The following is a 12,580-nucleotide window of genomic DNA, read 5'->3' on the forward strand; positions in this document are numbered from 1 at the left end:
ATGTCTGAGCATTGACAAAGAAAACAGATTTCTTTAAGGGAGGGACAGCAACAAGAAATTTAAGAATTCAAGAAATCTATGATACACAGAAGAAGAGCATCTGATTACCACTTGTGTCAGCAGAACAATCTGAAGTCTCCCTCAGGTAACCGGGTCCTATTTAAGGCGAGACATAGGTGGGTTAGTATCTGAAACAGAAATGGGTTGAGAATGTGGTGTACAAGAAGGGGTGATGGTTTCTTACTGGTGCAGAGGAGGAGAGGATATATGCAGATAATGAAGTTGGCAGGAAATTGGTGGAGTGAATGATTCTTATCAGTATCCTGGAGGAGAGGTAATGGGATTAGTATCTGAAACTGGAATGATTTGAGAATGTGTTGTAAAAGGAGTGGTGAAGATGTCTTACTGTTGCAGATGAGGCAATGATATCCACAGAGGCTGAGGGCAGCAAAAGATTGCTGTATGGTGGAGTTGGTGATTGTCTCCTTCTTTCCATCTTTTCCAAGTTGGAGTTGTGGATTGGTGAAAGGTTTGATGGGTGCACTTGAAGGTGATTTACTATGCATTATAGAGGAGGATTGTACCATAAGGGTCTCCAGAAAAACAGTTTGGTGATTCTGAAAAAGTGTCAGACTTGGGTTTGAATTCCCCTTGTGGCAGGAAAGGCATATGGCTTAAGATATGTCAAGTCTAAATGAAAGTTGTACTGGCTTGCTGTACTGACCCCTGAATAGGGGAGCTACTTAAAATAATCCTCCAGTCTGAGAGGATTTCATGAGCGGGGGTCAATAACCAGTAGTCAACAGGTGAGAGGTTAGCTTACACGCTGGTTAGGTCACCAGTCCACCACAGCTGTATTTACCATTTTTTAGGAATCATAAGTATGAGTTTTTTTTGTTTTTTGAATGACCTCAGGCAGGAAGGTAATTGTAAGGTTATGGCTGGATTTTGTTTTTTTAATCAATCTGTTTTGTTCCATACTTTAACGAGTGTCACAAGACAGGGAAGATTTAAAGTTCTGACTAATAGCAGAGGTTGAAGTTAGTTTTAAAGAAACAATAAAAGAAAGAGTTGGGAGCCTTAACCAAAATAAACAAAATGAAGAAGCCTCAGACCAGCCAACCAGCTGATGATCACATCTGGGCCATCTCCCTGTCAATTCAAGTGCTAGAACCCAAAGAGCAGAAAACAGGACTACTGCTAACTCCCAACTCAATTACAAAAAAGATTCTTTAAAAGCACGACTTGTTGACTGGCATGCTGGGGGATATAGAAGGGAGGAGCTGGGACCAAAGCTTTTCCCACATTTTGGTCAAAATGTCTACCTCAGATCATGTAAAATAATCAAGATGTTTTAATAGAAAATGTTCAAAGTGACACTGGATGTTTAAAATTTGTAAAGGAGCGAGGTGAATCCTTAACAGTTTAAAATAGCCACACCATTCTTCCAAACAGTCTTGATGCTCAGAGGGGATTCCCACCCTGATGCTCCTTCCCACCTGCCACACCCGGAGAGCCAGACCGTTGCTGCTTTGACCTTTCCCTGTGTGACTCTGGCTCCTTCGTCCGAATGGGCACAGAGGCGATGCTTCTTTGTGGCTGTGTCCTCTCTTTGCTGTCAGCAGCCTGCAGCTTTGGCAGGCTCTTCTTCTGCCATCTGGATCACAACCACGGGGGGAATCTGCTTGTGCTTCCTAACCAGCAAGTTCATGGAGGTCTATATGGCGTCTTTGAAGGGTGCAAGGGTGAGCTAATGATTGGCAACATCTTTCTTTGCTGCTTGTATGTTGCAGCTCACCCCATTAAGAGCTCAACCTCCCTTACTGGTAAGTACGGGAATTGTAAGGAGCCAGGCTGCGCCCACTGGTCTACGGCAGCACTGCACTCTTTGACCAGGTGCCTCACCGACTCAGGCGCGCCACAACCAGGTCGGGAGTAAGTAGATACAGTTGACATGCCCTGGGAGTGCATGACGGTCCTGACTGGGAGAATCCCATGAGCCATCATTCATGATATGTTATGAAGACTGTTTTAAAGAATAGGATAGATCATAGTTGGTCACACTTTAAAAGAGACATCCAGCTGTTGTTGGGTGAGAGATGGGGTTTACCCTGGAGATATCACCAGTCCATCAAAGAGGTATCAGAGGTGACCAGCTTTTTTTCAATGTATCTCAGACATAGAGGTAATGGTAAGCTTTCAGACTGGTTTCCTATTAAATAACCTGTTCGTGTCCATATATTAAATTGGGTCCCAGGACACAGAACATGTACATTTCTGACCAATAGCAATGGTTGGACTGAGGTTAAATAAAATTTTAAATAAAAATGAGTCCAGCGCCGAGTGAATCTGTTAGCAGTGTTTTAGCAAGGGTAGGGAGCGTGACTCATGTCTAGGTGGTCAGAGGGCCCGATGGTAGATTAGATTAGATTCAACTTTGTTGCCATTACACAGGTACAGGTACAAGGCAACGAAATGCAACCCTAGAAGTGCAATAGCAGCAAGTGCAGGATAAACAATGGTTCCATAAGTACAGGACATGGGTTTTTACTGAATAAATATAGAGATGGATACTATACAGTTGTATTTTATGGAAGCCTGGCTTCTGTTAATCTGCCCCAGGGTAACTGTGGCTGCAATGAAGTTTACCACCACCAGCGTGTAAATGAATGGGTGCATGACTGAAAGTAGTTTAAAGCGCTATGGGGTTGTCAGACTTGATAAAGCGCTATACAAGTACAGGCCATTTGCCATTTACTAGAAGGAGGCCCTGAAACACATGGGCACATGGAGGATAACAGCAATGGCAGTTTAAATCAATCACAGCTACAGCCACTGACCAAAAAACAGAATCACCAAGTCAGCACCCAGTAGAAATGGTCCAGCTTGTTTTATTCTCCTCCACAAGCAGACCACTGGCAGGTGTCAAAATGAATCATACAGGAAGCCGCTAAGTCCATATAAGCCCTCAGGGGGCATAAGTGATGACAATATGAGTGAGGTGATGGTGTCACAGGTAGTTACCGGTGTGTCTGGGAGTCAGCTGGAACAGTGAGCAAAGGTCAGCAGACACAGAGAAAGACTCGTAGACGCATCAGACAGCACCACCAGCAGGTGGTGGAGTTGGATAGAGTTGTATTGCATGCGTTCATGGAGCTGTTTGTAGAAATCCATTAACCTGGCTAATGAGACATACAGATGTCACAGTGACCAAAGATGGGACCAGACATCTGTATGCCCCACATGCCAGGTAATGGCATGAAACACTCACACAGGCTCATTACTTAACATGTGGAGTATAAAGATGTCATGGTAAACCATGTTGGAACCAGACATCTATATTCCCCACATGTAAGGCAATGGCATTAAATGCCCACCAAGTCCCGTTCCTTGGAATGTAGGGAGTATAGATGTCTGGATCCAATATTGGGCCTCAATTAACATCCATTCTCCTCACATGCCAAGAAATGGCATATAACACCCACCTGGGCTCAATGTCCTCCAAGTGGGGCTTATAGATCTCTGATTCCAACATTGTTTACCATGACAACTACATGGTCCACATCACAGACAATGACACGACAGACCCACAAAGCCTAATTAATTCACAATACGATATCATGGTAAACAATGTTTGAACCAGACATGTATATTCTCCACATGCCAAGCAATGGCACAGAATGCCCACCCAGTCCCAATCCCTGGCATGTGGGGAGTACAGACGTCTGGATCCAACATTAGTCCACGATAGCTATGTTTACATGCACAGAAATTTCAAAATTGGATTAAAATGTATTTGGATTATTCCATTTATATGGGTAAACAATTAATTAATTAAATCATAATGTGCATGTATATGCACCTGAATTTATTCAGAATATAACCACTCTGACATACGCAGTTCTGAAATTTCCCCCCAAAAAACAGAAGTACATCTATCTTTGCTAAACTACAGAAATAGTAAACAAAGCAGTATTGTACAAATATGCTTGTCTTCAGAGCTCCAAGAATGGACTTGTACAATGTTGTTATTACGGTGGAAACGTTACTGAGTAAGCGACAATTTTGAGCTCATTTATGTATCGAACAGAAAGGTTGCATCGGGAACCACGACAGTTTTACTTCCTGACGTATTTCCGCTAACATTGGAAAACCTCACGTTAACGTTGATCGCGAGGCAGGCGGTGAATTGGGGTGGGGGCGGTGGGAAGACAACAAGTTTTGCGCGGACGACTGGCGGACCGGGAGGGGGGGGTGGGTGTTGGGGATTTTACGATGAAAATTTTTGCGCGGACAACTGGCGGACCAGGGAGGGGGGTGGTCTGGGGTTGTACGCCGACAATTTTTGCGCGGACGACTGGTGGACCGGGGGAGGGGGGGTGGGGGGGGGGGGGGGTTCTGGGGTTGTACAACGACAATTTTTGCGCGGACGACTGGCGGACCGGGGGGGTGGGTCTGTGGTTGTACGGCGACAATTTTTGCGCGGACGACGGGCGGTCCGGGAGGGGGGGGGGTTGGTGTGGTACGACGCCATTTTTTGCGCGGACGACGGGCGGACTGGGAGGGGGGGGGGGTGGGGGATTTGGGGTTGTACGCCGACAATTTTTGCGCGGACGACTGGCTGACCGGGAGAGGGGGGGGGTTAGGGGTTCTACGCCGACAATTTTTGCGCAGACGACTGGCGGACCGGGGGGGTGGGTCTGGGGTTGTACGGCGACAATTTTTGCGCGGACGACGGGCGGTCCGGGAAGTGGGGGCGGTTGGTGTGGTACGCCGACAATTTTTGCGCGGACGACTGGCTGACCGGGAGAGGGGGGGGTTGGTACGACGACAATTTTTGCGCGGACGACTGGCGGACCAGGGGGTTGGGATCTGGGGTTGTACGCCGACAATTTTTGCGCGGACGACTGGCGGACCGGGAGGGGGGGGGGGGTTGGTACGACGACAATTTTTGCGCGGACTGGCGGACCGGGAGGGGGGGGGGGGTTGGTACAACGACAATTTTTGCGCGGACGACTGGAGGACCGGGAGGGCGGGGGGGTGTTGGGGTGTACGCCGACAATTTTTGCGCGGACAACTGCCGGACCGGGGGGGGGGGGGGGGGGGGGGGGTCTGTGGTTGTACGCCGACAATTTTTGCGCGGACAACGGGCGGACCGGGAGGGTGGGGGTTGGTGTGGTACGACGCCATTTTTTGCGCGGATGACGGGCGGACCGGGAGGGGGGGGGTTGGGGTGGTACGACGCCATTTTTTGCCCGGACAACTGGCGGACCGGGGGGTGGGGGTCTGGGGTTGTACGCCGACAATTTTTGGGCGGACGACTGGCGGACCGGGAGGGGGGGGGTTGGGGTTGTATGCCGACAATTTTTGCGCGGACTACTGGCAGAGCGGGGGGGGGGGGGTTAGACGACAAGTTTTGCGCAGACGACTGGCGGAGCGGTGGGGGGGGGGCGTATCCATGTTTTTTTGCCTGTTTTTTCCCTGCCATTCACTATATGCACGCGCGAAAGCAACAACAAAAAAACGCGTGTTAATGTCATATAAACATGCAAGCATATCGAGTTAGTTTTTTTTTTTTTTTGGAATGTTGGCGAGGCGGTAGCGTGAGTTTGGCGAGGCGGCTGCCTTGCCAAGATAGTGCTGCGGGAAACACTGCCGCCAAGCATTCATATGCTTGCTGATCGGATGATCAATCAGCATAAACCACCCCTGTCATATGGTATACAATTAAATTTTGACTGAGCTTAATTCGATTATCATATTCCAATTGGCTTGTTTATATGACGCTTTCGACCGTTTATTCCTATTACTGTTGTCCATGTAAACATAGCTAATGACATCTGTGGGCCCCACAAACCAGACAATGGCACTGTCGAAATTGGATATAAAAATGTCATGATGACCAATGTTGGAACCAAACCTATGTATTCCCCACATGCCAGGGAATGGCACCCATTGAGTCTCATTCCATGACATTTGGGGTTTACATATGTCTGGATAATGTACTGGAACACAATAAAATATCTATGCCGGGCAATGGCACAAAACACCCACCCAGACTCATTGTCTGGTTCCAACATTGGAATCCTTGAAAACTGTACCCCACATGCTGGGACATGGCAAAAATGTCCCACCCAGTTTCCATGCCTGGCCTTTGGGGTGTACACACATCTGAGCCACAATGACATTTGTACACCCCACATGCCAGTCAATAGCATGAGTCGCCCACCCAGGCTCAATATCTGTTATGAGGGGTGTACAAATATCTTGATAGAATATTGGGTAACAATAACATCTGTCTGCTCACACATACCAGGCAAGAACACAAAACACTTGCTCAGGCTCATTGTTTGGCACATAGCACATATAGATGTCTGGTTATAGCATTACTAACCATGACAACTGTAGGTCCCAAATGCCAGACAACAGCTTGAAACACCCACTCAGGCTAATTCCCTAGCATGTGGCCATAAAGATATCATGGTGGCAAATGGAGCAACCAGACATCTGTAAGCCCCACATGCCTGGCAAAAACATTAAATGCTCACCCTGGCTCATTGCCTGCCATGTGGGGCATACAGATCTTTTGTCCCAGCATAAAAAAACACGATAACAGTAAGCTCCACATATCAGGCAATGGCACAAAACACCAACTCAGACTCATTACTTAGTATGTGGGGTATACAGATACCTCGGTGGTCAATGGAGGAACCCGCATCTGTATGCCCCACATGTGCTGCATACACACTAAATTCCAAACTGTTCTTACTACCATGATAACAGAAAGCTCAACATATCAGGCAATAGCACAAAACACCAACCCAGATTCATTACCTAGTATGTAGGGTATACAAATATTGTGGTGGTCAATGGAGGAGCCCCACATCTGTATGCCCCACATGCACTGCATACACACTAAATTCCAAACCATTCTCACTACCATAACAGAAAGCTCAACATATCAGGCAATAGCACAAAACACCAACCCAGATTCATTACCTAGTATGTGGGGTATACAGATACTGTGGTGGTCAATGGAGGAACCCCACATCTGTATGCCCCACATGTGCTGAACAGACACTAAATTCCAAAACCATTCTCACTACCATGATAACAGAAAGCTCAACATATCAGGCCAAAAGTACAAAACACTACATTATTTACTTAGTAATGTGGGGTATACAAATATTGTGGTGGTCAATGGAGGAACCTCGCATCTGTATGCCTCACATGTGCTGAACAGACACTAAATTCCAAACTGTTCTCACTAACTGGCATGTAGGGCTTACAGACATCTGATACTAAAATTGATCTCCATGACAGCTGTATGCCCCACACACCAAGCAAAGGTAAGAAAGGCCTTTCAGGCTTCTTGCTTCATATATGAGATGTACAGATGTCTGATTCCACTATTAGTGTTATGATTTATTGGTGTTTATATTTTAATTTTCTTTGTGTCTTGACTGTGATAATTTTCTTCTTAGGTTCTGCCTAATCTAGTTCTTTTATCTGTTTGTTGTGGTTATTAAAGTGTTGCCAAATTAGTTCCTTTCCTTAGGCTATTTATTGTGTGGTGTATTGCTTTGGTTGATTCTTTTGTGTTGTATTTGTAGTCATGTTACATCTATATTGTTAAATGTCTGTTTGACAACGGATCTAGTTTGGAGTGCTGTGTGGCACGTTTTTTAATGAAAAGAGGGAGCGCGCAAGGAACGTAGTCAGTGTGAAGCTGGCTTAAGTCTCAGCTGATTCAAATCTCACCTGATTGCTCTCCATTCTCTCTCCTTTAGCTGCAACTCACCTTCACTGATTAGCCCTTCTGCTTTGCCTGTCATTTCTCTTCAGACTATATAAGCTTAGCAGTTTGTTTTTCTACCCACTCCATCCTCCTGTAATAATAGCCGTTTCAACATGGTTCTGTCCGGTCCTTTGTAAAAGCTCTGTTCTCCTTGCAGCAGCATCATGACATAAGAATCCAGTCGAAACTCGAATCAAGTAGACATGGGCTTCAAGAGGTTTAAGATCAGTATGGGTAGTTACTGCATGAGCGGCTCCTCAAAGGCCCTAGTTCACCATTTAAAGACTAGATGTGGCAAACACTTCAAGAGCTGAGCGGAGGAATGTGATGCTTTTGTTCCCGCTGCCAAGAATTTGTCCAGGTCTTCTGTCCCTGCTTCCAAGGGTATAGCTAATGTCTCTGCTTTCGGGGATCCAGCTGACACTTCCTGCTTGCCTGCTGCTTCATCCTCGTATCTCAAAAGAAGCGACAACCATAAGACCTTCAAGCCCGTTCAGGATAATCAAGGGGGCTGGATGGTTTCCTTTCTGGATGTCCATTGCAGCAAAGCTGTCGTGCTCTGTACTGTGGTTTTCATCAGAGCATATTGATCTACTACATGAGAGCCCAAGACCCTACTTCATGCCACCTGACAGGCCCAAGACTCAATTCATCGTAACCCCAGAGTCCCCTCCTGAGCGCCTAAGAGTCTCCTCATTGTCACCTCAGTCTGCCTCAATGTCACTCCAGGGTCCACTCGTCTCCTCAGAGCCCAAAACCCCAGACTGTTGTGTCTCCAGAACCAGTGTGGGGGTATGTCTGTTGCCTTCCCCAGGCAGGGTGTTGACAGGTGCTGCAGGCTGACAGGTGCAACTTGTCAAGAGCCAATCAGGAACTGGATAAAGGGGAGCATTTGCCGACAACAAATGCCAATTCTAAAGCCCTTGGATCTTTGGAATTTTCTTCGCTGTGGTATTCTGGTTCCAATCCTCGCTTCCAGGTCATCGTTGTTCTCCTCCGGGATTACCTGTGATCAAATCCCTGTGCAAGGTACTCCATCTCCAGCCTGTCCACCCTCAAACGTTCAGCAGCAAGGAAGAACATTGCAACTACCCAGCTGCCCACCAACTTCTGTTTGAGACATACCTACCTCTGTCTTGAGTTTCATGTTTATGGAGTTTGACGGTGTCTGAGATCAATTGGTAGAGAAGAAGTTGAAAGTGAGGGTTTTAAGAGGGAATACTGTTGGTACCAGTGGAGAAGGGGAGGGGTGGGTTGTGAATGAGCAGTTAATGGTTTGCTTTTTTGTATTAAAAAATGTCATTAAGTTATTGCACTTAACTATTGTGAATGTGGAGGTAATGTTATCTTGTGGTTTGGTGTGTTTTGGAAATGTAGAAAATAGAGTGCTGGTGTTTGAGGAATTAGAATTAATAATGTCTGAGTAGAATTTTAGATTTGAGTGCCAAGTTGTGAGTGTTGGCAGAATCTTTAAAAGCTCTGGAAAGGACAGTGAGACCATTTTTTTCTATAAAGATGTTCAAATGTTCTGTGATTCTTTTAGAGTTCGGGGAGTTTAGATGTGTACCATTGGACTGAGGTGGAAAATGAGACTGTAGCTGTTTTAAGAGGGGCTAACTGATTAAGGACGGGAGAGAGAGTGTGGTTGTAAAAATTGACCAGATCAATGATTGTGGGATCAGAGGGAAGGTGAGATAGAGATTACAGTGGATGAAGAGGAAAAAAAGTGTGTTTGGAGAGAGTGACTTCCGGTTCTTATTGTCCGTGTGGGTTTGAGGGGAGGGGGGGGGTGCTAATGTCCAAAGTAATTGCCAGATGGTCAGAAATTGTGAGGTCAGTAAGTCACAAATTATTAATGGCAACATGGAGACTTGAGCAAACCAGGTTCCATATGTGTCCATGTGTATGAGTGTGAACTGACATGCTGTGTGAGCTGGAGACAGTTTAAGGTGTCCAAAATCACATGTTAATATAGCTGTGGGGGTGTGGATGTTAAAGTCACCAGAAGCAGGTCAGATGGAGAGATGGAGGATAGCTGTGTGACAAAATCTATGAAATCTGAAATAAATGAGGTCCATGGTTTAGGGGGGCAGTAGTTGACATCAGCAATGAGTGACTAGGCCCCGGGCAATCTGAAGGCAAGATGTTGAAGAAAATTCAACCAGGATGGAGATGGGCAGAGTGAGAGGTCACTGTGAGGCATTACAGTGATGCCTCCTACTCGTCGTTCCAAATGGGGTTATCAAAATTAGATGATTAGATGATTGATCCACATATCTGGATCAATCATCACCATCAATGGCTCCAGATCCGTCACTACCATTAGTACCTCGTGTACTAATCTCATCTTCATCCCAGCCTTCTTTTCCTGATCACAGTTCTCCAAAGGTTTCAGAACAAGCTACTTTGTGTTATTCATCTCAATTCTCTGACATGGTTTGTCCAGGTGAACCTACCTCTGCCATCATTGCCAGAGCTCCATGGAGACACCAAACCGGCTTCCTGCTCTCCAGGGCTGCGTCAGTGGATCTCCAGGCCTCTATGTTGCTCTCCAGAGTACCACCTTGGTCTCAGGTCTCCAGAGCTACCTCATGGGTACCAGCGGTTCGGCCACTGTTGACCAGAGCTCCTCTCTGCTCCACACTCCAGCCTGGAGTTCTATACTCCAAAGTCCAGCTACAAGTTCCAGCTTCTGGTCCCGGGTTCCAGTCTCCATAGTCCAGCCCAGATTTCATTCTCCATAGTCTAGCCCAGGTTCCAGTCTCCATAGTCCAGCCCAGGTTCCAGTCTCCATAGTCCTGCCCAGGTTCCAGTCTCCATAGTCCTGCCCAGGTTCCAGTCTCCATAGTCCTGCCCAGGTTCCAGTCTTCATAGTCCAGCCCAGGTTCCAGTCTCCATAGTCCAGCCTAGGTTCCAGTCTCCATAGTCTAGCCCAGGTCCAGTCTCCATAGTCTAGCCCAGGTTCCAGTCTCCATAGTCCTGCCCAGGTTCCAGTCTTCATGGTCCAGCTCAGGTTCCAATCTCCATAGTCTAGCCCAGGTTCCAGTCTCCATAGTCCAGCCTAGGTTCCAGTCTTCATAGTCTAGCCCAGGTTCCAGTCTCCATAGTCTAGCCCAGGTTCCAGTCTCCATAGTCCTGCCCAGGTTCCAGTCTCCATAGTCCTAGTCCCCAGGTTCCAGTATCCATAGTCTAGCCCAGGTTCCAATCTCCATAGTCCAGCCCAGGTTCCAATCTCCATAGTCTAGCCCAGGTTCCAGTCTTCATAGTCCTGCCCAGGTTCCAGTCTTCATAGTTCAGCCCAGGTTCCAGTCTCCATAGTCTAGCCCAGGTTCCAGTCTCCATAGTCCAGCCCAGGTTCCAGTCTCCATAGTCCAGCCCAGGTTCCAGTCTCCATAGTCCAGCCCAGGTTCCAGTCCCATAGTCCAGCCCAGTTCCAATCTCCATAGTCAGCCCAGGTTCCAGTCTCCATAGTCCAGCCCAGGTTCCATCTCCATAGTCTAGCCCAGGTTCCAATCTCCATAGTCAGCCCAGGTTCCAATCTCCATAGTCCTAGCCCAGGTTCCAGTCTCCATAGTCCAGCCCAGGTTCCAGTCTCCATAGTCCAGCCCAGGTTCCAATCTCCATAGTCCAGCCCAGGTTCCAGTCTCCATAGTCTAGCCCAGGTTCCAATCTCCATAGTCTAGCCCAGGTTCCAGTCTCCATAGTCTAGCCCAGTTCCCAGTCTCCATAGTCTAGTCCAGGTTCCAGTCTCCATAGTCTAGTCCAGGTTCCAGTTCCAGTCCAGCTCCTAGTCCAGCCAGGTTCCAGTCCTCCATAGTCCAGCCAGGTCCAGTCTCCATAGTCTAGCCCAGGTTCCAATCCCATAGTCTAGCCCAGGTTCCAATCTCCATAGTCTAGCCCAGGTTCCAGTCTCCATAGTCTAGTCCAGGTTCCAGTCTCCATAGTCTAGTCCAGGTTCCAGTCTCCATAGTCTAGTCCAGGTTCCAGTCTCCATAGTCCAGCCCAGGTTCCAGTCTCCATAGTCCAGCCCAGGTTCCAGTCTCCATAGTGTTTGTGTGTGTGTGTGTGTGTGTGTGTGGTGGGGTTAATATCATCATCTGTACACCTCACATGTCCACCAATGGTAACAGAAAAACTCCCAAACAGCCTAAATACATAGCATGAGGGGCTTACAGATGTCTGGTTCCATCATTGTTCACCAGGACATCTGAATGCCCATCAGCTAGGTTAGGGATCTCTACACCCACCTTCACATGAACCTACACACAACCCTATCCAACTCCATCAAGTGCTGGTGATGCTGTCTAAGGAGCCTGCGAGACAGACTCTGTTTCACTGACCTTCACCTGCTGCTCCGACTGACTGCTGGACGCTCCGGTAGCTGCCTGTGACACCACTGCTTCACTCACCGTGCCACCACTCATGCTCTCTGGTGGCCCTTTCTGACGTAGCGGCCTCCTGGAGTCAACATTTTTGACACCCTCGTTCATCTATCTGCCTGTGGATGAAATAATGTCCGATTCAGACCATGACTATTGGGTGCTGACTTGGTGAAAGATTGGGTGAAAAATTTGTCAGTGAATGTAGCTGTGTTGATTGTTTCCAAAGTTGTTGGAAACCTGCCCGGTTTAACCGGCCCACTTCAGGTGGCCCTCAGGACTTTTAAAGGGCTTGGAGAGTGGCTTTGCCGACAAAGAGAAAACCCTTTTAAGGATGGTTTCTCGCTGTCTTCAGCAGTTTCTCTTTACAAAGAGAAAGTGTTTCCTTCTCTACATTCGAGTC

General features: G+C 47.3%; 2 long non-coding RNA genes across 2 annotated transcripts in view; both read right to left on the reverse strand.

Moving 5' to 3' along the window:
- The window catches only part of LOC118566277, a 67,492-nt gene that overhangs the window by 3,329 nt on the left and 51,583 nt on the right, over positions 1–12,580 (reverse strand). The window lies entirely within an intron of this gene.
- LOC118566278 lies at positions 12–421 on the reverse strand. Its single transcript, XR_004932919.1, has 3 exons — positions 407–421; positions 245–323; positions 12–156 (listed from the first exon to the last, which is right to left on the reverse strand). It is a non-coding gene; the product is annotated as an uncharacterized LOC118566278 (long non-coding RNA).

The sequence above is a fragment of the Fundulus heteroclitus genome, chromosome 16 (assembly GCF_011125445.2).
Source record: "Fundulus heteroclitus isolate FHET01 chromosome 16, MU-UCD_Fhet_4.1, whole genome shotgun sequence".
Lineage (NCBI taxonomy): Eukaryota > Metazoa > Chordata > Actinopteri > Cyprinodontiformes > Fundulidae > Fundulus > Fundulus heteroclitus.